This window comes from Hyperolius riggenbachi, chromosome 9 (assembly GCF_040937935.1).
Source record: "Hyperolius riggenbachi isolate aHypRig1 chromosome 9, aHypRig1.pri, whole genome shotgun sequence".
NCBI classification, from domain to species: Eukaryota; Metazoa; Chordata; class Amphibia; order Anura; family Hyperoliidae; genus Hyperolius; species Hyperolius riggenbachi.
The window spans coordinates 167,852,625-167,880,282 of NC_090654.1; the positions used below are offsets into that span (position 1 = coordinate 167,852,625).

General features: G+C 44.6%; 1 protein-coding gene and 1 non-coding gene across 2 annotated transcripts in view; one reads left to right on the forward strand and one right to left on the reverse strand.

The window, feature by feature from the left end:
• LOC137533581 (voltage-dependent calcium channel subunit alpha-2/delta-3-like) overlaps positions 1 to 27,658 on the forward strand; it is a 1,358,331-nt gene that overhangs the window by 548,834 nt on the left and 781,839 nt on the right. The window lies entirely within an intron of this gene.
• On the reverse strand, positions 6,755 to 6,828 carry TRNAN-GUU (transfer RNA asparagine (anticodon GUU)). The gene has a single exon. It is a non-coding gene; the product is annotated as a tRNA-Asn (tRNA).

Below are 27,658 nucleotides of genomic sequence, written 5' to 3' on the forward strand. Positions count from 1 at the left end.
GTTCAGGGTACCTGTGTGTGTGTGTGTGTGTCTGAGACAGGCAGCTGCACATTTGTAATCCCAATCACTGCACCTGTTCACTGTTCAGTGCACCTACCTACCTACCTACCTACGTGAGTGCATGCATTTTTAATACCACCAGTCATTGCACTTGTTCACGGTACCTGTGTGTGTATGTAACAGGTGCACATTTGTAATTCCAATCACTGCACCTGTTCACTGTTCAGTGCACCTACCTACCTACCTACGTGAGCGCAAGCAGTGTAATATACCACCAGTCATTGCACCTGTTCACGGTACCTGTGTGTGACAGCTGCACATGTGTAATACCAATCCCTGCATACCTGTTCACGGCACCTGTGTGACCACACGCTGTTTAGTATACCAGTCTGTGCATACCTGTTAACTGCACCTGTGTGACAGCTGCACATTGTATTGTAATACCAGTCACTGCTACCTTTCACTGCACCTGTGTGACTGCACATTGTATTAGTCAAGTCAGTGCATATCTTTCACTTCATCCCCCCCCGATATGGACAAAACAGGTAGAGGCAGAGGCAGGGGCAGACCCAGAGGCAGGGCACCCGGCAGGCCTGTTCGAGGTCGTGCTGAAGTGATTTAGTGTGGCCCTGGCCCAAAGTACAGTGCTCAGAAGAAGGCACGTCCCTTCAACTCCCAAGATTGTCAGGATGTGGTTGACTATTTAACACAGAACACCTCATCTTCCGCAGCCACCAGTGTTACTCCAAGTACCACATCTACTACATTTGACACTTCGCTGGAGTTATTTGGTGGGGAATTCACTGATTCACAGCCATTATTGTTACAACAAGATGAAGGCGCTAAGCAAGTTACACCACCTCATATGTCTGAGTTAGGTGACACTATGGACGTAAGGTGTGAGGAGAAGGATGATGAAGTACCTGCTGTTGGTGCAGTTTTGGAGGTGTCTATATATAGTGCAGCTTTGAAGGATGATTATGATACTACCATGGATGCCACGTGGGATCCTAAGAGACATGATGACCAAGGGGACAGTTCAGAGGGGGAGTCAGAGAGGAGTAGGAGGAGACGAGTTGCTGAAATAAGCAGGGGGAGCTTGTCATCAGAAAAAAGTTGGTGGCAGTGTCCGGCCCCATGTATCGCCACCTATATACAGCCAGCCAACATGCCCTTCAACGTCAGCTGCTGACGCCACCATAGTGCCCACACCCCAGGGTGGCTCAGCGGTGTGGAAATTTTGTGTGTATGCCTCAGATCAGAGCAATGCCATCTGTACTCTCTGCCACCAAAAATTGAGCCGTGAAAAGGCCAACACCCACGTAGGGACAACTGCCTTATCAAGGCACATGCAGAAAAGGCACAAACTGCAATGGGAAGACCACCTGAGGAAAAGCAGCACACAAAAGCAAAGCCAACCTCCTACTCCTCTTCCTCCTTCAGGTGCATCATCTTCAGCCGCTTTCTCCCTTGCACCTTCACAATCACAGCCTCCCTCCTCCACTTTGCCTCTCACCTTGAGCGGTTCCTGCTCCTTTGCCCACAGCAGCAGCCAGGTGTCCACGAGGACAATCTTTGAGCGGAATAAGCCAATGTCTGCCAGTCACCCCCTTGCCCGCATCTCACAGCTGACTTGGCGAACTGTTATCCCGCCAGCTGTTACTATACCAGCTGGTGGCCTTCCGAAAATTTGTGGCCATTGGGACACCGCAGTGGAAGATACCAGGCCGCAATTATTTCTCCAAAAAGGCGATACCCAAACTGTACCATGAAGTTGAGAGGCAAGTGGTGTCATCTCTGGCACACAGTGTTGGGTCAAGGGTCCATCTGACCACGGATTCCTGGTCTGTCAAGCACGGTCAGGGCAGGTACATTACTTACACAGCCCATTGGGTCAACCTGGTGACCGCTGGCAAGCAGGGAGTACGTGGCTGTGCAGTGGACCTAGTGACACCTCCACGTCTTGCAGGCAGGCCTGCTGCCACCTCCTCTCCTCCTGCTACATCCTCTTCGCTGTCATCCTCCTCTTCCTACTTGACTGAGTGGCAGTTCAACTTTGCTGGTGCTGCGATCTCCTCTGCAGCTACACAGCTCCAGCTCCCCAGGGCCTATGCTGCATGCCAGGTACGACGGTGTCACGCCATCTTAGACATGCCTTGCCTCAAAGCGGAGAGTCACACTGGACCAGCTTTCCTGGCTGCTCTGAACAAACAGCTGGATCAGTGGCTGACCCCGCACCAACTGGAGATTGGCAACGTGGTGTTTGACAATGGCAGCAATCTCATTTCGGCTTTGAATTTGGGAAACTTGACACATGTACCCTGTATGGCACATGTGCTCAATCTCGTAATTCAGAGATTTGTGTCTAAGTACCCAGGCTTACAGGACATCCTAAAGCAGTCCGGGAAGGTGTGTGGGCATTTCAGGCGGTCTTACACGGCCATAGCACGCTTTGCCGATATTCAGCGGAGAAACAACTTGCCGATGAGACGCTTGATTTGCGATAGCCCGACTCACCGAAATTCGACCCTCCTGATGTTTGACCACCTGCTACAACAGGAGAAAGCCGTCAAACAGTATCTCTACAACTACAGTCAAAGGACACAGTCTGGGGAGATGGGGATGTTCTGGCCAAAGTACTGGACACTGATGCGAAATGCCTGCAGGCTCATGTGGCCGTTTGAGGAGGTGACAAACCTGGTGAGTCGCAGTGAAGGCCCCATCAGCGACTTAATCCCATATGCCTTCTTCCTAGAGCGTGCCATGCGTAGAGTAGTGGATCAAGCTGTGGAGGAGCGTGAACAGGAACAGGAGGAAGAGTTGTGGGATCAATTCTCAGCAGAAGCAGATGATTCCTCAACACCTGCGGCAGCACAGAGGGGGGAGGAGGAGGAGGAGTAAGAGTCATGTGGGGAAGAGGAGTCAGATGATGAGGAAGGTGTTTTTTTTGGAGGAGGAGGATGAGGCGGAAGAACAACCACAGCAGGTGTCGCAGGGGGCTTGTGCTGCTCAACTTTCCCGTGGTATTGTTTGTGGCTGGGAGGAGGAGGAGCACTTAGCTGACGTCACTGAGGAAGAGCACGAGGAGATGGATAGTATGTTTGCATCCAACTTTGTGCAGATGGCATCTTTCATGCTGTCCAGCCTGTCGAGGGACCCCCGTATAAAAAAACTCAAGGGGAATGAGCTGTACTGGGTGGCCACGCTACTAGACCCTCGGTATAGGCACAAAGTGGCGGAGATGTTTCCAAATCACCAGAAGGCAGAAAGGATGCAGCACTTGCTGAACAAGCTGGCAACTATGCTTTACAATGCGTTTTAAGGGTGATCTCACAGCACAACGGAATAAAGGTACCACTGCCAGTAATCCTTCTCCCATGTCCACGCAGGCAAGGACAGGATGCTCCAGCGATCTCATGGTGATGTCGGACATTCTTTAGTCCAACGCATCGCCTTAGCGCTTCTGGATCCACCCTCCACCAATGCCTGGACCGGCAGGAAGCCGACTACCTGGCCTTAAGTGTGGATGTAGACACTGTGAGCAGAGCTGTCCCAATGTGCCATCCAACTTCTGTCTTGCCCTGCCTCAAGAGTCCTGTCAGAAAGGACCTTCAGCGCAGCTGTAGGCATTGTCACTGAGAAGAGAAGTCGCCTAAGTCACAAAAGTGTTCAGTACCTCACCTTTATCAAAATGAATGAAACATGGATCCTGGAGGGCTACTGCCTCTGCCTGCCCGAAGACTAAGTCAGTCCCCACACACAGCATCTCTGCCTGCACGCTGTGTGACTGCCTGCCCCATGACTAAGTCGCTCCCCACACAGCATCTCTGCCTGCAGGCCGCTTGACTGCCTTCTCCACCACCACCAACAGGGTCAAGGACTCCAGGCGGATTCCTGAATTTTTAAGGTGCTAGCAGCGGCCGCTATAATAATTTTTCTGGTGCGTGTACATGCCTGCCTAATTTTTCTGGCTGCACTGCAGCTGCAACAACAACACAAAAGGCATGTACATGTGTCAATTCCCCTTCGTGATCATTACCTTGCTACAGTGAAGGGGCTTGCGTATCACAATGAAGCAATGACCGCAGGCTATATGAGTGTCTCGGGAGGGGGGGGGGGAGCACACCCAAGATAATAAGGTCGTTGCTTCATTGTGGACAGACCAAATTCGATCAGCTGGACACTCGGTCACTGTTGTTCTGTCATTCAGCCCGACCATATGGGCTTGAAAACCGCCATCGCCTGCACTCTGGCCATGGTGCGCACTAGTCCAGCACGGCCATCACAACACAAACAGCTGTTTGCGGTGCGTTACACAGTGAGTTTGGTGTGTCAGTGTAAAGCAGTACTCTAATTACACTCCCTGATTGATGTATACACATGCAAGATGTTTTAAAGCACTTTAGGCCTCCAATATAGCATGCAATGTGATTTCTGCCCTTAAAACGCTGCTTTGCGTCAAATCCAGATTTTTCCCCGGGGATTCCCCGCTTTTGGCGTCTATCCCGCTCATCCATGCCCCCCTCCAGGTGTTAGACCCCTTGAAACATATTTTCCATCACTTTTGTGCCCAGCATACATTTTTCTAGTTTTCAAAGTTCGCCTCCCCATTGAAGTCTATTGCGGTTCACGAAAGTTCATGTGAAAGAAACTTTCACGAAGTTCGCGTCCGCGGTTCGCAAATCGAAAATCGGAGGTTCGAGCCATCTTCTCTACTGGTAAATAGAGCTGGGGGGAGTGGGGCCCACATGCTTGCTTGCTCGCTTCCTGCTCATTTTCAGATCCCATGTCTGAAGATAGAATTTTGTATATCTTAAGAGTAGCACTTTATGTGGTTTTTTTTTTCCTGAAAAGTAAAAAAAAAGGCATTGCAAAACATGCCATGCCATCTGTACAGCAATTTCAGCAAACGGGCATGACCATAGACCCCATGGGCTGGGCTAAGGGGGCTCAATCCTGTTTCAAGGACTTAGAGCAGCATCAGCACCAAACATTACCTTCATCCAGGGGAGAGACATGTCATCCTCATTCTGTTTGCTGTAGCCATTGTACAGTGTCGCTCCTTGTGGCTCTTGATGCATGTCACATGACATGCACAGACCGGAAATTCAAGGAGATAACTGCTGTAAAGTCTACAGTGAGGAGGACATGTTATTTCACTGGATGGAGATAATGTATGATGTTGCTGATCTGCAACCCTTAGAACCCGCCCCTCCTCCCCTTCTAGTTGGGAGACACTAATGCACAACAGTCTTGTGGGAGTTTAAGCAGGGGGCCTGACCAAAGGAGTTTTGCTTTGGGGAGGTGCCAGGATCAGGGTATGCCCACGCTTGGAAAGATTCTGATCTGTGATAAGTAAGTCTGTAGACTCAGATATCTGCCAGTAGATGGGGTTGAAAAGATGTGAATCAGCAATATTTTATGAACTGACCTCTGTGTCCACTTATTTCAGTATGAATTAGATATGACATCTTTTTTATTTTATTTTTTTTTGTTTCTTTTAATGCAAGTGCATTTCATACATATGGAGTAGGAAGGGTAGAAAATTGCACATTTCTTCCATTTACATGTGTTTATTAGCTTCATATCCATAGTAAAATGATCTATTTCTGATGTAAAAGCAGACTATTTTCCATTTTCACCGGTTTCTTTTTTACTGCCTAATGTATAAAACCAAGCACTGATTCCACAGCGGTTCTGGCAGTCAACGTCTTTTGTTGAATATTTTAAACTGGGCCAAAATTACTTTTATTGTGTCTAGCCAAGCTTAATCTATGGTGCTACACATTTGAGCATAATGTGTCTTTTTACTATTAAAGCATTTATGCAAGAGCATTATGCAATCTGTGGCACACTTATGAGCGGTTGTCCTAATAAAACCAAAGCAATTTAAGAAAGTCTATCTCCAAGAAGCAGTCCAGACATTACAAAGATTAAAATATCCATACATCAATTGTTTAAGCATTAAAAGCTATAATCATCTCTGGAAGGGGTACCTTTAAAAATTCATTAGACATTTTGGATCACTTGATTTTTGGCTGTTGATTGCTGCAGATAAAGATTAAGTGTAACTGCCGGAAAAAAATGGGAAAGAGCAGCATTCATATGGTAAGGATGGAAACCAGTAGCCTGCTATTGCACATTTTTTTTACAATGACATCCTTTAAAAGTTGCCCAAAAGCTGTAGTATATATATTAGGTTATGCATTATGCTGCCTTTCCTTAGATATGTGTTATTTCTTCAGATAGCTTTTGAATACAGTAGTAGTAAGAAAGACATCCCGTATATCCCATATAGTTTTATTTGAGATCTATTTTGATTGATTCTCCATGATTCCCTTGTATAGATGTACTTTATTTACTCATATCTGCACAGGGATGATACTTCACTATGGTATCTTGTTTGTCTTTGTAAGGGCCTTTTTCCACTACACAGCTGCAGGGGTGCTCGGATAGTACTTTTTAAAATCCGAATTGATCCGGATATCCAGATATCTGGATCTGACCTTTTAGATATTCGCGTTCACGGACGCATTATCCGCGGATATCCGACCTATTCGGATATCTGGATAGAAAAAACGGAAGTGCCCTTTAAAATGCTTCCAAAACGTTTTAGGAGGTGAAAAACACCTCCTCCCTCCACCCTCCTCCCTCCTGCACCACCCTCCTGCACCACAGAGACTGTGCATGCAGTTGCTGCTAAATGGCTATCTGGGGTTCTCTTCGGACAACTGTTGAACACAAAAGGCAACGCTGTCCCTGGGTGGGTTTGAACCACCAACCTTTCGGTTAACAGCCAAATGCACTAACCAATTGTGCCACAGAGACTGTGCACTCAGTTGCTGCTAAATGATTTTATGGGGATGTATGTGCGTCTTTTGGAGGGAGGAAGTAAGTCTGTTCCAAGAAGTTTAACACCACTTTTTCCTACAGCGAAGCATTCACTGTGTGGCAGTATAGTGGTGAGCATAGCTGCCTTCCAAGCAGTTGACCTGGGTTCGATTCCTGGCCAATGTATGTAAGCTTGCTTTTGACATCCTACAAATCCCTGGAAGACAAGATCCATGAACAAGGAGGAGGGAGGAGGGTTTTTATCTGTGTAATCGGTTTCGGATCCGGATATATGCAATATCCGCGGATATCCGTGTCATGCGTCCAAATATCCGCAGATAGCTATCCGGATTTTTTAAAAAATCCATAATCCGAATCCGATCCGGAACGTGTAAAAAAAGTTCGGATTTCTGGGTTACCGGAACCCGGATGAGCATCCCTGCACAGCTAAATCGCAAATCGCTCATGATTTTTAAATCGCTAGGGCTGCTACTTTATCATAGGAATCATGAGAAGTATTTTCCACTATAGTGATTCGATTTGAAAATCGCAAATTGCAAATCGCAATCGCTTTCTGGTGCGATTTTAAGAGGGATAATGCAAACATCAGACTGTGTACTCTATGCACTGTCTGATGTCGTGCGTGTCTGCCTCCTGCACGTGTTTCCAAAACGCGGCTGGAAACGCGTGCAGTGTGAACGGGGCCTAATACTTTTAGCCACAGCCTCTCAACAAGCATGCAGATCAGGTGCTCTGATTGAAGTCAGACTGGATTAGCTGTATGCTTGTTTCAGGTGTGTGATTCAGCCACTGCTAGAGTCAAAGAGATCAGCAGGACTGACTAGCAACTGTTTGTTTAAACTGGTTGTTTAAAAGGAAACATCCATATCCCTCTCAGTTTAGGTTCCCTTTAAAGCTAAACTTTCCTGAGGAAAAAATGTATCTGTAGTAGTTATCTATTTAGCAATTATCCCAGACATACAAAAACGGGCATGCCAGAGAACTGCTGTGTGAGGCAAGTAGGAATGATCAGAAAGTGCAATTTGCGATTCTGCGGAATTCCGTCAGCGCTAAATCCCATAACCGTTACGTTCCGTCGGAATTTTGCGTAATTCTGCGTTCCGAAGGTAACATTTCAATAATCTCAATTGAAACCTTGTTTTTGATAAATCATAGGCCATGGGACCTAGGGGCTGTTCCACCGGTCTTTTTTTTCAGCAGGAGTTGTCGCGTAAGCCATGGGACCTAGAGGTGGCTCCACGGCGGTCATTATAAGTTTGGTTTGGAGCAGCAGGAGTTGTCACATAAGCCATGGGACCTAGAGGTGGTTCCACGGCGGTCACTATAAATTTGGTTTGGAGCAGCAGGAGTTGTCACATAAGCCATGGGACCTAGAAGTGGTTCCACAGCAGTCATTATAAGTTTGGTTTAGAGTAGCAGGAATTGTCGCGTAAGCCATGGGACCGAGAGGTTGTTCCAAGGCGGTCATTACAATTACAATTGGTGCTGAAGTAATTCCGATTTTCATGCAGAAATCTTGTTGTTTTCACTTTAAGTTTCTTCTAGGGTCTACCTTGTGATTGGCTTAAGAAAATCTGCATTCCAACGGAATTACGTATAGCAATTCCGGAATTCCATCGGAACACTATAAGCAATTCCGTTCCAATGCGACGGAACGGAATCACCAATTTCCGACCGGAATCGTAGAAAACGGAATTCCACGGAATGCGGTGAGCATCCCTAGAGGCAAGTGAGCTGACTGAGCACATGAACAGAAAGTGGCAGCTGGGCGTGTCTGTAGATAAACCGGTGTGTGAGAGAGAGTTTTGAGCATGGTGTTCACAAAACAGTGTGCCACTGCCATTGCTGAAAGAAACATATTTGAATCCTCTGTCACATCAGAATTTTTTTGTTGTGTATGTGTGATAAATCCTACATCATTTTATTCATTGAAAGTTTATATTTATTTCAAGGTCATGTTGGTATTTTCTGCTGTACTGCAGATTCTGAGATCGAGAAATGATTTCCATAATTACTCTGCTAGCTAACAAGATAACCGCTACCAGATGCCAGTACCCCATCAAACAAAACTAATGATACTTGGCTATTAGATGGGATGTCCTGATATTTCAGTCCACGATGCAGTCTTGATCTAAGCTCAGCTAAGCCAATGTAGGTGGACTGACCTATTCACGTGTATTTAAATTTGAGTGTGTTTTTTGTGTGAAGTTGCTTTCATTGCACATTTTATGTATTACAATGGCATACATTTTTTTGTGTGCATTTTGCAATTTTTCATTGAAAAATGCAAAAACACTTTAAGTTCATTAAAACAAAATACTCAAAAAGCCCTGAAGAATTGCAAGCACAAATTTGTGCATGGAGAATTTTCACTGACAAATGTGCAGGGTAAAAGTCAAAGAAGAATTTGAGGAAAGGAGGGGACACATCCTGGTACATAGCCCAGTTGTCCTATTAGTAACAGTGCAGTTCAGACAAATTTTTCTTGAAATTGTGCATGTATGGAAAGTGGCTGATGATACTTCCATTCTTGAATTTGTGCTTATTTGGCTAACAGTGATAGGCAAACTTGGCTCTCCAGCTGTTAAGGAACTAAAAGTCCCACAATGCATTTGCTTTTATGAATCATGACTGTGGCCGTCAGACTCCTGCAATGCATTGTGGGACATATAGTTTCTTAACAGCTGGAGAGCCAATATTGCTGGGCTAAGAGGATTCAAGCATATACAGAACACATGTGGGCACTGTGCATCACCTTGCTATTTACCATACTACCGTAGATGGCCAATTGTTTTATATCAGTTTTGACTTGGCTTCCAGAATTTCACTGTCACACTGTGTTCTAATCTTGAGAAAGGTTTATATTGCCCTTAAAACTTGGTATGTGCTATCAGGCATTTATCAAAACATGTTATAGGCTTTCCTGTGTCAGTTTAGGCTGTGCTCGTGTTGGTCTGCCCTGACTCTACATCTTGAGTCTGCTTGGATGGCAGCTTTATTTTTCTTTCTATTTTCACGCATTATAGATTGTATTCCTTTATTCACATGACATGACAAGCTGACAACCATGAACAGTTTCTGGACAAAGTGCTCATTGCCACTACTAGAGTCAGAGAGGAACTTTTATGCCTTGAAGAAGTGGACATCATTGTATGAAACTTGTGAAGTATGACATTTTTTTTTTTACCTGCTTAATTCTGTGACATGTTCTGAGAGGTAAACCAGTAGTTACTTTCCTTTTTAAAAAGTTTGTAATTCTTTTTCAAGACATTTCCTATACTCCAGTAGTAAAGTTTCTGGATGAGGTCGCTAAACACAAAAGAGCATGGTATGTCAGTGGCATTGTGCAGAATCAGACTGCATGCTTCATTGGTATCCAGCCTTGAAAACTACACTATTATCTAGCAAATGCAGCCACACTAGTTTCAATTGAAAATGTCAGTTAAAAAGTCAAGTTAATTATCTAAAAGCAACATGTTTAGATTTGTATGCAACATTAGGTATCAGGAATGGCAATAATCGCACAGTGTATACATTAGGATAGGGATGATTTTAGCAACTGTGGTGCTGAGTAATATGTTGGCGCTTTATAAATACAATAAATAAATAAATAAAATACAATATTCTACATTTTTGCAGAATATATACTGTATTATTTGTTTGCAATCTGCAGCTATTCTCCAAGCCACCTTTAGTACATCCAAGAAGAGAAAGATATTGCCCTGAGTTATGTGATCATCAGCAAAGGAGGCAATCACATTAGGCTGCCCATTCCTGTTTGTCTCAATCATGTACAGCCATGAAACTAATGACATGGAGTCCCATGGATTTCCTGTCCCACCCACGCCAAATAGGCAATCTTTCCCTTTCCAAGCTTGTAGCTGAGGAAGGGATTTAGTTGGGCTTGAATGCCATTTTTTGTGTATGTTACAAATTTAATCTATGGTAAATATGACCATGAAAGAGGAGAATGTCTGGGAAAAACTGTGCCTCTTGTGGCAGCATTGGGGGTGGCATGCATATTATGTACCACAAAATAGTGATGTGTGCTGCCAACTGGCAGTGGGGCTGTCAAATCTTAAGTGAATGCATGGCCAGTAAGAACAAGGTGTGGCAATATGTCATACAATGGCAAACAGGACAGCTTATACATGTTCCCCTCTAACCCTGATTAAACAGCTTACCCCTCAGTTAATTGCTAGAAGCATGTCCCTGTAATAAATAGTTACCACAAGAAAATGTATGGTGCATCAAACACCAAGTTTAACAAATCTGGCTTTGCAAATTTGGCCTAATTGGCTTATCATGAGGCATTGCTCATGCAAATATGCATCTGCTTTCGCATGCCAAATAATGCAGGGTCAAAAAACAATACCACAAAGCAGTTGCCCTGCGGGAATTAGTTCATGCTACATTAGCACTATCCAGGAGCGCCACGGAGAGGCTTCCCAAGCACTCTCACTGCTTGGGAACCACAGCGGCACCAGAGAGGGGGAGGCTGGGGGGCATAGGTGACCTTCCCCAAGCGTGGCCAGCACAGGGGAGGGCCATCCGCACCCACCTTCCAATATTAAAAACAGGTGCTTACCTTAACATCCATTGCTTTCTGCTACATGAGCATAACTTGGGAGCACCACATGAGAAAGGAGTGAAGCATGGGCCTCCCCAAGCTTTGGAGCTCAGGGCTGGTTTACACGCAACACTCCAGAGAAGGGGGGGAGGGGGAGGACAGGCGCAGACAGCTCACTCCAGGGCTCACACCACCTGGAACAAGCCATCCATCACCTGCCTCCAAAGGACACAACTATGGAAATACTTATCACACAAAAATGTATGCGTGCATCAAACACCAAGTTTAACCCTAACAAATCTGGCTTTACAAATTTTACCTAATTGGCTTATCATGAGGCATTGCTCATGCAATTATGCATTTGCTTTCGCATGCCAAATTATGCAGGGTCAAAAATCAATACCGCAAAGCGGTTGCCCTGCGGGAATTAGTTCATGCTACATTAGCACAATCCAGGAGCGCCACGGGAAGGCTTCCTAATGCCCCCATACAACCGGGGGGCACTGCTTGGGAACCACAGCGGCACCCCGGAGGGGAAGGCTGAGGGGCGCAGGTGACCCCCCCCTCAAGCATGACCAGAGCCGGGGAAGGCCGTCCGAACCCACCTCCCAATATTAAAAACAGGTACTTACCTTAACATTCTGTAATAAATAGGCAGATATGTCAGCCAAATAATAACTAAGAAGCATGCCCCCCCAACAAACAAATTTAGGCAGGAAAGTTTCCAAAACAACAAATTTAGGTAGTATGTCCCCCAAATAGCATAATTAGGCAGCATGTTTTCAGTGCCATACCAACCCCACGTAATAAATCTAATCACATTAACAAAACAGACTGCTGTGACAGGCCCATGTAACCTATAAACCCCCATGGCATTTCCCAAAGCACCAAAAAGTATAATCACACAGTCTGCAGAGATTATCCAGTAATGCAGATTGAAGATGCTCACAGCAATTTGTTGCTTAAACTAAGTTATGTTTGCCTATCCTTCCTGATTTGTACAGTGTCTTTCTGCATAAAACCTAATGAATAAATAAAAATAATAGCGTACATTGTATTTCCATTATAGTCTACATAAGACTAAATCATGTTCCCAGCCTACGTTTTGACTTATATTAGGGTCAATTAAACATTCATCTGGGACATTTCAAAGTGGCCTTTAGCCTGTGGAAGCGCAGTGTTCCTCTACTAATACAGAAGACATTTGCACATCATCTCATAAATCTGCTCTACTCCCCCCCCCCCCGTCTGCATTTTCCTGCAATACAATCCATCAAGTGCACTGCAGGGAGGCATAGAGTGTCAAATCCTGATTTAAATGTGAGTTAAATAAAAATGGCTCATGCTGATGAACATTCCAGGACCTAGCAACAGTAAAATCTCCCCACTTTCCAGACAAGCTTTTTACACCCCAGATACCTGTAACTCTAATGCCAATGAAAAATAAATAATGTGAGGAAATATGCTGTACAGAAAACAGCTACTTGTCTTAATAGTAAATAGTTTTATGCTGCATCTGATTTATTGACTGTATAAACCTCGGGAGATAAATATTCTGCCGACCATGATGCACTCATTCAAAAGTGTCAGCGCCCAGTTATTTGCTGCAACGTGTGCATGATAATGCTTTTTGTCTCAAAACAAACTGTATATTTAGGAAACTATTTACTACCCCTCCATGTTGAGCGACTCAGATGAAAGTAATGGAGATGACTATACCCTTTGAATTTGGCACATAGGGCCTCTTGAAAAACAGACTCCCAAGCTGTCAATCATCCTGTACGAATCAGCACCACTCACTTGCAGATAGAATTAATGCTTTCATGATTGCTCTTGTGTGTAATAACTGCTCAGTAATAAAGCTGCTAAGTCAGTTATAATGTAAACAACATCTAATCTATAGTGGCTTAAATGACAACTGTATTGAGAGGGATATGGAGGCTGCCATATTTATTTCATTTTAAACAATGCCTTTAGCCATAGCCCCTGAACAAGCATATGCAGATCAGGTTTTTCTGAAATTGTCACAAGATAAGCCACATGCTTGTTTCTGGTGTAATTCAAACACTACTACAGCCAAATTGATCAGCAGGGCTGCCAGGCAACTGGTATTGTTTAAGAGGAAATAAATACGCAAGCCTTCATATTCTTCTCACTTCACTTGTCATTTGGAACATGTGTTTCTTTCTGAAGCCTAAGCCACTGTGCTCTTTTTATGGGGAACTATGTTCTTCATATTACACCAGTTCCATGTAAACAGATGTAATCAATGCTATTCAATAATATTTTCAATATATCCACCAATCCATTATTCGATACCATTAAGAAAAACAAAACCTTTCTTCCCCTGTTACAACTCATGTTTGCTGCAGCCACACTATAATTAGTGCGTGAGATATTGCTGATAGTAGAATATGTGTAATGTTACTAATATTCTACTATCACCTCTTATCAATAGTAGACTATTGGTGATATTCTACTATTGGTCTATCTCATCCTGTATTCACACTAACCTATATTCACACTATATATGCCAAACACTAACCTACCCCCTACCTACGCCTAACACAAATCTACCCCCTACTAGAGATGTCCCGAACGGTTCACCGGCAAACTTCGGTGGTTTGCATTTGCCTGCCAAAGGCGAACTTTCCCGGAAGTTCAATTCGCCCCATAATGCTCTATTGAGCAAAACTTTGACCCTCTACATCACAGTCAGCAGGCACATTGTTGCCAATCAGACTGCACTCACTGGTGGAGCCCCACCCCCCCTTATACAAGGCAAGGTCCTTGAGCCATTTGACTCACTCGTCTGCCTATACTAATTAGTTAAGGGACAGCTGCTATACACACTCTGCTAGGGAGAGTTTAATTAGCCTCTTGTAGGCTTCTCCTCCCTCCTCCCTCCTACCGGAGGGAGGAGGGTCTCATCTGCCAGGGAATTCCAGTATTTCAAAAGCCAGCTTACATACCGTGGCTGGGGATTGAACCCAGGTCTCAGTGTATGATAGGTAACTAACATATCCATTATACCACCAACACTACTAGCTGAAACTAGCCTAGCATGTACCATTTATGCTCAATCCAAAAGAAAAATTAGACAAGACAAATAACATTTATATCACGATTTTCTCCTGGCGGACTCAAAGCGCCAGAGCTGCAGCCACTATGGCATGCTCTATAGGCAGTAGCAGTGTTAGGAAGACTTGCCTAAAGGTCTCCTACTGAATAGGTGCTGGCTTACTGAACAGACAGAGCTGAGATTCAAACCCTGGTGTGTCAGAGGCAGAGCCCTTAACCATTTCACCTTCCAGCCACTGCTTAAGGATATGTAGCCAGGCATGGCCTTGCCTTTTGTGCTCAACAGTTGTCCAAAGAGAACCCCAGATAGCCAGGTAGTTTCATCTCTCTCTCTCTCTCTCTCTCTAGTAGGGATGGTTACCGCTTTCCGCGGAATTGTATTTTTGCGCATAACTGGATTGAGCATAAATGGTACATGCTAGGCTGGCTTCAGCATGTAGTGTTGGTGGTACATTGGCACTGTACCTCAAACACTACATGCTGAAGCCAGCCTAGCATGTACCATTTATGCTCAATCCATTTATGCTCAAAAATACAATTCCGCGGAAAGCGGTGACCATCCCTACTAGAGAGAGAGAGAGAGAGAGAGAGAGAGAGAGAGAGAGAGATGCATCTACCTGGCTATCTGGGGTTCTCTTTGGACAACTGTTGAACACAAAAGGCAAGGCCATGCCTGGCTACAAATCCTTAAGCAGTGGCTGGATGGTGTAATGGTTAAGGGCTCTGCCTCTGACACAAGAGACCAGAGTTCGAATCTCGGCTATGTCTGTTCAGTAAGCCAGCACCTATTCAGTAGGAGACCTTAGGCAAGTCTTCCTAACACTGCTACTGCCTATAGAGCGTGCCCTAGTAGCTGCAGCTCTGGCGCTTTGAGTTCGCCAGGAGAAAAGCGCGATATAAATGTTATTTGTCTTGTCTAATTTTTCTCTTAACAACTGTTGAACACAAAAGGCAAGGCCATGCCTGGCTATATATCCTTAAGCAGTGGCTGGATGGTGTAATGGTTAAGGGCTCTGCCTCTGACACAGGAGACCAGGGTTCGAATCTCGGCTCTGTCTGCTCAATAAGCCAGCACCTATTCAGTAGGAGACCTTAGGCAAGTCTTCCTAACACTGCTACTGCCTATAGAGCGTGCCCTAGTGGCTGCAGCTCCGGCGCTTTGAGTCCGCCAGGAGAAAAGTGGGATATAAATGTTATTTGTCTTGTCTAATTTTTCTCTGGCATTGAGCATAAATGGTACATACTAGGCTACTTTCAGCTAGTAGTGTTGGTCGTATAATGGATATGTTAGTTACCTACCATACACTGAGACCTGGGTTCAATTCCCAGCCACGGTATGTAAGCTGGCTTTTGAAATACTGGAATTCCTTGGCAGATGAGACCCTCCTCCCTCCGGTAGGAGGGAGGAGGGAATAGGTAGAAGGGGTGGAGGGTGGCGGGAGGTCCTCCAGGTATTGGAACCCTTGAAACATGTTTTCTATCATTTTTCCAGCCAGTAGAAATTTTTCTAAATTTTGAAGTTTGCCTCCACATTGAAGTCTATTGCGGTTCGCGAACTTATTTGCGAACCGAACTTTCCGCGGAGGTTTGCGAACCGAAAATCGGAGGTTCGTGACATCACTACCCCCTACCTATGCCTTACACTAAGACCACCACTATCAAATACTGCCAACCGCAGTCACCATCTGCTTCCTGAACTTGTTGCTATTCCCACTTTCCCTGCCGTAGCCGATCTCCACCATCACTACCAAACTCAGGTCACCAAAATTACCATCTGTAGCCTGTAATTTATGTAAAAATTATGTCGCCGTAGAGGATCACATGGCCCCGGGAGGATTTTATGTAGCAAAATGTGTTTTATATTTGTTAGCTAGCTGTAACAAATGTTGGAGAAGCAGCCGCGGTGAATAGCGCTACCTCCGCTGCTGCCGTCAGCTCCCTGTCTAGCGTTGTATCCATGCCTCAGGCGTCTAGCATGCCGAGGACTGGGCTGTCTGTTGCACATAGGGTTGCTTTGTCGCGTGCGTGCGCGCATAGACAGGTCCTTTATGCGGTGGAGGAGGCGCGTCAGCTGACCGGCCGGTCGGCTGACGTCAGAGGAGACGCTCGCCGCTCCTCATTGGCTGATAGGAGGGGGCGTGCCTGATGGGTCTCCTCTGCTTCAAAAGCCTAGCTGATTCACTCGCAACTTGTCTGCTGTTGCGAATACTTCGTGTTAGCGCTCACACCCTTAGATAGTTCCGGTGTGCTTTGATCCGGGAGGAAACCGGGGATTTCACACAAGATAGGAATTGTTTGATAGCGCTAATCATTATATTACTGTGTATTATTTGTTCATGACTCTGGCTTGTTCTGAGTATTCTTCTGCTTAGTGATTCTGCACCTTTACCCATCTGATCTTGCTGCTGACTCTGCTTGTTTATACCTTTCAGTCTCTGCCTTCCGATTTTGTACTGTATCTGTCCGTCTGTTGCCAAACCCGATCTGTCTGACCTCTCTACTCTCACCAGAGGGCCCTTGACTCTGGTGAGAGGCACTGTACTGTTAGTACCCACCAGCTCCTCTGTTGAGGTATTGTTAAACCTATCAGTACTACTGTTGCACCAAATCACTATATATTGTTGTCACTACAGCTTCTGATATACCAGCATTATAGGTGATTCTGCAGATCACCATATAATCAGGTATACATCTGCATTATAGGTGATACTGCAGATCACCTATAATCAGAATTCTGTTATTTGCTGACACAAATCGTTACACTAGCACTTAGCTAGCTATGTTTCCCAAGTGCCTCCGCTCTTCACCGATCGCCGCCATAATATGTACCCCCCAGGGATCCCGCGATGGCGCCGCCTCCTAATCAGCTCCAGGCCTCGATCGGGACTGCGTATGACGTCGATGACGTCATCTCTGATCATCATCATAGCGACAAGTGAAGCTCAATAGGAAGCTGCGGCTCTCATGGGATCGCGGAGGGGTACGTATTGCCGGCGGCAATCGGGGGGTGCTAAATGGTGCGGCGGGGCTTGGGGGAGATAGTTAGCTAGCTAAGTGCTAGCTAACAGATATAAAACACATTTTGTTACAAAAAATCCTCCCGGCGGACGCAGCCTCTGAAACTGCATACCGCCAGGGAGGTTAAGACATAAGTGGTAAATTATTAAATTTCCTTACAAACAATAAACATTCTGTTATTATAGTACAATATAATTTAATTAAACTGCAGATCTCATTATGCAACACATCCTACTCAAAAGAAAAATATTTTATATTCCTTAGTAAGTCTAATCCTTTGTGTAACACCACTGTCTTTTCAGCAACCCATTAACTGAGCCAAAATGTAGTGTTGTTGCCTACATTTCTGTATTACTGTCTTTGCCCTCAAGTAAGACATCCCCTGATTATAAGACCTAGCTGACATTTCATCCATTCTCTAAATATAAGGCATCTTCCGAAAATAAGATTTAGCCCCAGCTCACATGACACAGACCACTACCGGAAATTAGATGCTACCGGTACCTATTCAGTAAGGAGCTCTTTGGGCAAGACTCCCTAACACTGCTACTGCCTATTGAGTGCGCTCTAGTTGCTGCCTCGCAAGCGCTTTGAGTCCGACAGGAGAAAAGCGCTATTCAAATAAAGGAATTATTCTTATTCTTATTATCTATCTTGCTGCTGTCTCTGCGAGGTCTCCAGGACACTCGCCATTCATGGCAGGCTGAATGCAATAGCTCTGTGCCGCTCATCGCCTCCTGAGTTTACCACAGGCTGTTTCTAATTGGATGTGGTAGTCTCAGAGGCAGGATCATGCTCCGTTTTTGGCCGATCACTGCACTCGTTGCTACTCAGCGAGTGCAATAATTGGCCTAATAACCGAGCCATGGTCCCACCTACCAGACTCACTTGATCCAATTAGAACGCTATAATACCGGTGCTTGAACGCGGTACTTCATACACAGGCGGCCAGCATCGCGACACATCGTGTAGTGCCGATCAGGCACCTGACATGTCATCCTTGCACACAGCAGGTTTATCAACTGTGTGCAGGGATGACATGACAGGTGCCTGATTGGCACTGTAACATTACAATAAGCAGCAGGCAGAGGTGGCCAGCATGGGGACACATCGTGCAGTGCCGATCAGGCACCTGACATGTCATTCTTGCAAACAGCAGGTTTATCAATTGTGTGCAGGGATGACCCGACAGGTGCCTAATTGGCACTGTACCATTATTTTGAGAGTTATGATGTTCCAGAATGTGATAACATTTGAAATAAACGTTCATTTGTTTTGTTCAAGAATATTTGTAGCTTGTTGTTCATGGTGTTCATAGAAATATAAGGCATCCCCTGAAAATAAGCACTTTTTGGAGCAAAAATTAATACGGCTATTGCCGCTCGGGAGACTGTTAGACGGCGTGATCGCCGTCTATTTACAAGGTGCAGCGCTGCGATCTGTGTGCTCCCTGTACATGTCAGCTTTACCGAAGTTTACTGAATATTGTCCCTTATTACTACTGTATAACTCCCTTCTTTCGGTACAATGCACCACTATAAAATGGATATTGTTGGCAGGGATCCTCCATCTTAACCAACTCCCTACCCACCGCTAACCTATTTCTGTCTGCAGTTCCACATTTCTGACCTTCTTCCGATTAGTTTTGCTTTAAAGCATTTAACAAAAGATTAAGCTTCCAGCTACCATACCTTAGTTTTTATATTTTAAATCCCAATTGCTAATTGTAACTAGCCATTAGGCACACACATGCTGCATATATAGCAAAGAAATGAACAGCGCTACTTAAAAACAGATGAGTGCTTACCTGCAAAAAAGTGCACACCCCACTCATGGGATTCAAATACACAATGAGCATACACATGACCTGTCTACCACTTGGAGGATGTTAGTTTCACTAACAATTTGCAATTTGTTAGGTACTCGTCCCTCCCACTGTCGAAGAAGTCTTTCCTCCATGGGAGGGGACCTAACACTAACTAAATTCTACCTATGCATATGCATAGCCTGGGCGCGCTACCAGTAAAATTGAGAATTGCGCAGTTTCTGGGGGGGCTCAGCGCATCTCTGAGCTGAGGCAATTCAGAGGCGGCCTGGTGATGCGCTGATCCCACTTTTTTTGCGCAATTCTCAATTTTACTGGTAGCGCGCCCAGGCTATGCATATGCATAGGTAGAATTTAGTTAGTGTTAGGTCCCCTCCCATGGAGGAAAGACTTCTTCGACAGTGGGAGGGACGAGTACCTAACAAATTGCAAATTGTTAGTGAAACTAACATCCTTCAAGTGGTAGACAGGTCATGTGTATGCTCATTGTGTATTTGAATCCCATGAGTGGGGTGTGCACTTTTTTGCAGGTAAGCACTCATCTGTTTTTAAGTAGCACTGTTCATTTCTTTGCTATGTTTGATTGATTTATTTCTGGTCAGCTGCTCCCACTTAATAGTTTTCCTTTGGTGTATATGCAGAGCCTCTGTTTGGGTTCAAGGTGCGTTTGCAGTTTCTGGGGGGGCTCAGCGCATCTCTGAGCTGAGGCCATTCAGAGGCGGCCTGGACATGCTGCATATAGATGACTCTACATGGGAGGTGGGAGCATTTGCAGAGGAAACAGAATTACTCCTAACCACAACTCACTGTGGCAGGGCTATTGAGGACTTCCTATGTATATTTAGTATAAAGAGCTGCTTGATTACTGTGTTGTACTAGTTCAAGCCCTTTCCCATAGAGCCATATCAATCCCTGCCATGCACTGATGAGGACCAAAAGTCCAAAACAGGTTGTCTGCTTGTGGGGTTGATGTGGCTCTATAAAATGTAAAGCTATAGACTTGCTAGACACTAGCGGTTCTGGATGCTAGCCTGGCTTTCAGGGGCATATACTGTAGAGATCATTTGCATATTCAGTAGCGGTGCATTGTTGGTAACCACAGATGTTCATTTAAAGTGAACCTCAAAGTCACCCCCAAAAAATGAGATGAACTCACCTGGGGCTTCCCTCAGCCCCCTGCAGACGATCAGTGCCCTCGCAGCTCCGATCGTCTGCAGGGGGCTGAGGGAAGCCCCAGGTGAGTTCATCTCATTTTTTTGGGGTGACTTTAGGTTCACTTTAAAGCTGAATAATTGTAAATTCCTTCTGTTTTAAGAAGGCAAACCAACTTTAGAATAAAGAGTCACTCTCCCCTCTTCCTTAAAGGAATACTATCGATACCCAAGTGTTCTAAAATTACAGTGTGCAAATAATGTCTAAGTAGCTGTGTAAACATTTTCCTACTTTTCATGTTAAATATCAGAGGCAAAAACTGTAATTTATTGAGGGTAGGATTTAGTTATATTGGGACAAATCAATTGCAGAAGGGGTGTCTGCTTCAATGCACAGCCAGAGTTGCATATCAGACTACAGAAAGAAAAGATCAAACATATCAAACTCTGAAAGCAAAAACAGTATGAAAAGCTGTGACAATGAGTTAAATTTCCTCTGCTCTCTTCAGACACCTCAGTCAGAAACACAGGACACAGGAGTTGCAGCTGTTGGGAGCTCTCTCTCTCTCTCTCTCTCTGTCACACACAGTTACACATAGAGTTAACTGATCAAGTGTGAGGGGGAATTTCCCCTGTCCTCATGGCTCAGTCAGCCGTCTGTTTTGGCATCAGTAAAGATTGAAAGTATTTTGCTAATATAAATACTAAATAATAATAATAATAATAATAACAGTAAACAAGGAAGTTGCTACTAAAATGTATACACCAGTACTTAGCAGCACTTCCCAAACAATTCCTGTGTCAATTGAAAAAAATATGTGAATCGATAGTATTCCTTTAATATAAAGCAATATTGCTCTCCAGAATAACAGTATCCCCTAAGTAGTCTATTCCATATCCCAGTGGACAGTAGTTGGTTAATGTCAAAGCTTTAAAGGATACCTGAAGTGACATGTGACATGATGAGATAGACATGTGTATGTACAGTGCCTAGCACACAAATAACTATGCTGTGTTCTTTTTTTTCTTTTTCTGCCTGAAAGAGCTAAAAATCAGGTATGTAAGTGGCTGACTCAGTCCTGACTGAGACAGGAAGTGACTACATTGTGGCTCTCACTGATAAGAAATTCCTTTTTTTATCTCTTTCTTGCTCTCAGAAGCTATTTTCTGCTAGGAAAGTGTTTTATAGTTGGAATTTCTTATCAGTGAGGGTCACACTGTAGTCACTTCCTGTCTGAGTCAGCCATTTACATACCTGATATTTAACTCTTTCAGGCAGAGAAAGAAAAAAAGGAACACAGCATAGTTATTTGTGTGCTAGGCACTGTACATACATCTCTATCTCATCATGTCACATGTCACTTCAGGTATCCTTTAAAGGAAAATAAAATTTGTAGATCCCTTAAAATAGCTTTAGACATTTTGTTGACTAGCCCCACTTCACTATACTAGCAGCAAGATTAATGGAAGGAGGTTGCACCTCCTATTAGACACAGGACTGGACTTCCAATGATCTCTAGTGGTGACTATTGAGAGGTGTATCTAGAGTTCTGTGCTGCCATGCCTGCCCCCATGCCTCCCTGTCACTCAGACCTCAGATCAGATTAATTCTGTTATCTAGGCAGCATGGCTACTTAACTTATGTATGTAGGGCGCACTTGGCTTAGTGTTAGAAAAGAGGACAGAGAGGGAATAAGAGATATTTTGCGTGTATGAAAAAAGGGCACCGTGACAAAAGGTCCCTGCTGGATAGCAAAATGGCGCCAGTGGATAACAAAATATGATAACTATAAACATAGTTGTCAAACTTGGTTAATGATAAATACCGTTGTAAAAACAGACGGTAAATAACGAAAATATATTAACGTTAAAAATTGTTGCCTAATTAAACAATACAGCTTAACCCAACCCTACTCTCACACAGAACTCTCCCCTGGTGGTGCCTAAAACTAATCACTCCCCTGGTAGCACTAACCCTAACAACCCCCCCAGTGGTGCCTAACCCTAACCACCACCCCTGGAGTTGCCTAACCATAACAGCTGCCCAGGTGGTGCCTAACCACTCCCCCTGGTGGTGCCTAACCCTAACCACTCCCTCTGCAGAAACACCCTTTTACACATAGAAATGATAATATCTTTGATAACGTAAAATCTGTACGTACAAACAATATGACAAAAGCTATAACTTTGCAAGCTTCTAAAACGATAACAAACTTCAAAAACAAATGTTCTAATGTTGTTAACGATATTTGTCGCGGCACCCTTTTTTCTGCTTTTTTTGCTGTATTAACGATAATTACATTAGAGTCTATGAAGAAGCCATTTTTGTCCACCCTCAGCTGACACCCTTTTTTCCTGCTACTGATATTTCCCAAAAAGTAACTTCGGTATTATCCCGAGCCAAAAAAAACTGGCAACCATAACATATGTATGCGAGAAAGGTTGCAGTTTTTAGATGGGAAGGAACTCTGACTGGGGGGCACAATTTAGGTGTTTGCCATAGGCTCTATATTACCCAGATACACCCATGTGACTATTACGCCTAAGCAACCCAGAATACAACTGTGGATACCAGTGGTTGTTGGGAGTTATTGGTGCTTCTGACATTAGTGGGACAAAGAAAGTTGTTAAGTCACTGTAGCAAACTCCCATTGTCATCCCAAAATAGGTAGTGTGGCCACATTTATTTTTCAGCAATTTCTACAAGAGAATACAAAAAGTGACGTGAGGAAAGTTACATCATAAATTGTGTCTAAAGAAACAAATACATTGGTACATGCCCTTTTTTACATTATGCCTTGAGCTGAGCTCATCTTTAGCTCTGCTTAATAATCTACTGATGATAAATGTGAGCATTTCCATGGCTCTGAATGCATTATGATCCAGTTGGCTCTTAACGTGTTGCTGACAGTAATATTACAATGGACTCTCTCTCGCTGTCAGTGCCTGAAAGATAGAAGTTGATATCTAGCAATTGCAGCCTGAAGATCATCAGTCAAGCATATCAGATCAGTGGCTTTTACAATTCATTTCCATGCTCACATGACAATGTGATGTTCAGGTTAAATATCAGTGTATGCTAGATGCAGAGTCCTCATCACAATGCAAATTGGATGCATTCAGCTCAATGAATTCTAGCGCTATCTGGACGAGGAGAGGCGGCAGTAGTAGACCTGGAAATGAGAATCAACAGCATGTCAATTCCAGGAGCTGCAAACACTTTTCAGCTTCTGTAACAACAGGTAACATATTTGTTCCAATTTTCCATCTATTTTTCAAGTCAGTTATCACAGAGTGGATTATAAATGTGAATCCCTCTGGGAGCAGCAAGTTTGCACTTTGCCAGAAAGCATGCCTGAATGTAGTCTCGGAAATGTTTTGTGATGAAGCTGAAGTCGGTATTTATGGTAAATATATAGAAAAAGGAAGTGATGTCTCTGAATAATGTTGCCTTTTATGGAACAGACTGGGAGATGTAAATTACTAAGTATGAAAAAGATAAGCTTACTGGAGAAGTGACATTTTTCCTCCATTTTTTGTTGATATAGATTTACTTTTGAAATGTTGCATCTACCTTATCTAGATGAAGAATGGCTTAGCATGTTAAAATGGAACATATGTGGAAATGAAATATTGTTCCCATTGTTACAGAAAGAGATGCAATTTGGGGCTGTCTATGAAAACCTTACCGAATGCTTACGAAGTACAGCTGTGAAAAATATAGTATTCATTGGTCACCAGAAAATGTCTCCTTAAAGTTATTGAATTTATATGTTACATCAGGAGCAACACGGTGATCGCACATGTTCCTAGGTGTGGTTATGGCTGTGTTGGAGGATGTGTGCAAAGCGTACATGCAAAAACATCGCCTGGAAATGATGGCGCACTGTTAAACCAAAATGTAGTCTTGTGTGCTGAAGATAGAAAATATCTACATTGTTACTGATATTGTACTATTGCCTATTGTAACCTAAGGCCAGTTTAACACTGGATGGTTGCAATGCGGTGCGTGCTGGACCGCACTGCAGAAATTAAGATTTATATGACCCTGTGCCCCAGTGTGGCAACAGGGGCAAATGCATAGCCCCCTCCCCCAGTTGGTGATGTACTCCCTGCTGGGCAGTAAAAACATTGCTGGAATTCCCGTTGGTGTGCGCTACATCGTTCATTGACTTGCATTACTGCGTAATCTGTGCGGTAGGCATGGATCATGCGGTAACACGCTGCAGCCTTTCTGCCAGCATTGAGGTGATGTGAGTGAGTACCATGGTGCAACACAGTGTGCCAGTGTGCTCGAGACCTCATTCTCACATGAACTCTCCCATAGCTATGCCTCACAGGAACCCTCCCCTATCTAGGCCTAACGGCAACCCTCCCCTATCTATACCTTAAACTAACCACAATCAACCTACTCCTAACACTAATCCTACCTTACCAATGCCTTACACTAACCCTGCCCTATCTATGCCTAACACTAAGCTCTCCATCTATGCTTAAAGGACCACTGTCGTGAAAATCTTAAAATGTAAAACACATACAAATAAGAAGCATGTTTCTTCCAGAGTAAAATGAGCTATGAATTAATTTTCTCCTATGTTGCCGTCACTTATAATAGGTAGTAGGAATCTGACATTACCGACAGGTTTTGGACTAGTCCATCTCTCTATAGGGGAAAAGAAATGATTTATAAAAAGATGCTGGCCAGCCTCCATGCTGCACACGTTTTAGGCAGTTGGACGGAGCAACTGCCATTCACCCAGTTCTTTTGAAAATAAAGAAAACACTGAGAAGTCCCCATGAGGAGATGGGCTAGTCCAAAACCTGTTGGTTCTGTCAGATTTCTAATACCTACAGTAAGTGATGGCAACATGGGAGAAAAGTAATGTTTGGCTCATTTTACTCTGGAAGAAACATACTTCTTATCTGTATATGTTTACATATATTTTAAATTTTAAGATTTTGGTGTCAGTGGTCCTTTAACACAGGGATCCCCAACCTGTGGTCCGCAGCCCACTGGTGGTCCACAGGACGTTTTCAGTTTTGCCGCGGGACTGTCCTATTGCCTGCCCCCTCCGCCCGTCCCCCTCCGCGGCCGCCGCTGCTGTTACCTTTGGCGACCGCTTGGTCTCTTATATTCCCCTTCTCTCTCTCTTGCCAGCGTGTGAGTCACAGCAGCGCGCCCTGCGGCTGCTGTGATAGAACGGGAGGAAGCAGGAGAGACAGAGCGGCTTCCTGTAGAGGCGCGCCGTTACTATGGGAACCGCTCTCTCTTTCCTGCTTCTTCCCTCTCCATCACAGCAGCCGCGGGACGCGCTGCTGTGACTCACACTCCGGCGAGAGAGAGAGGGGGGAATGTAAAGAGACCGCCAGCAAAGGTAACTGCAGCGGCGGCCGCGGGAGGAGGGGTGTGGGCGGGGGCTACTATACTGGGGCACAATGCTAGCTATATTTGGGCACTATACTGGCTGTACTGGGGCACTATACTGGCTGTACTGGGGCACCATACTGGCTGTACTGGGGCACTATACTGGCTGTACTGGGGCATTATACTGGCTGTACTGGGGCACTATACTAGCTATATTGGGGCACTATACTAGCTATACTGGGGCACTATACTAGCTATACTGGGGCATACTAGCTATACTGGGGCACTATACTAGCTATACTGGAGCACTATACTAGCTATATCGGGGCACTATACTAGCTATATTGGGGCACACTAGCTATACTGGGGCACTATACTAGCCATACTGGGCCATACTAGCTATACTGGGGCACTATACTAGCTATACTGGGACACACTAGCTATACTGGGGCACACTAGCTATACTGGGGCACACTAGCTATACTGGGGCATACTAGCTATACTGGGGCACTATACTAGCTATACAGGGGCACTATACTAGCTATACTGGGGCACTATACTAGCTATACTGGGGCACTATACTAGCCATACTTGGCACTATACTAGCTATATTGGGGCACTATACTAGCTATATTAGGGGCACTATACTAGCTATATTGGGGCACTATACTAGCTATACTGGGGCACTATACTAGCTATACTGGGGCACACTAGCTATACTGGGGCACTATACTAGCCATACTGGGCCATACTAGCTATACTGGGGCACTATACTAGCTATACTGGGGCACACTAGCTATACTGGGGCACTATACTAGCCATACTGGGGCATACTAGCTATACTGGGGCACTATACTAGCTATACTGGGGCACTATACTAGCCATACTGGGGCACACTAGCTATACTGGGGCACTATACTAGCCATACTGGGCCATACTAGCTATACTGGGGCACTATACTAGCTATACTGGGGCACTATACTAGCTATACTGGGGCACACTAGCTATACTGGGGCACTATACTAGCCATACTGGGCCATACTAGCTATACTGGGGCACTATACTAGCTATACTGGGGCACACTAGCTATACTGGGGCACTATACTAGCCATACTGGGGCATACTAGCTATACTGGGGCACTATACTAGCTATACTGGGGCACTATACTAGCTATACTGGGGCACTACCTATCTATACTGGGCACTATATTAGCTTTACTGGGCACTATACTAGGTATACTGGGGTAACTGTACTAGCCATACTGGGGCAACTAAACTCCCTATACTGGGGCAACTATGCTAGCTATGCCCCCCTCCCCCCGCCCGGTAACCCGATGCGCACGACATTGTCTCCCCCCGGCGGGCCCCGGAGTGAAATTTGGTCAGAAAGTGGTCCCCGGGCCGGAAAAGGTTGGGGACCCCTGCTTTAACACTAACCCCCCTCATGGCATACAGTGAAACCAAAGTTTTGTTTTGTGAACTGAATGTAGTAAAATATAGTCACTTTCAAGTAGAGACCGAATCCAGGAGCAACAACGTTATATTCCATGTAAAAATGTCCAACACTTCAATCTAAAATTTCTTAAAATCAGAATAGCATAAAATATGTACTTATCAGCACAAGCAGCAGAGATGGAGGTGGAGGTAGTAAAATATTGTTATTGTTACTGATATTCTGCTATCGCCTACTGTAACTTAACTCTCACATGAACTCTCCCTTACCTATACCTCACAGGAACCCCCCCTACACCTTACACCAACCCACACCTACCCTTACCAACTCATGACAGTAATCC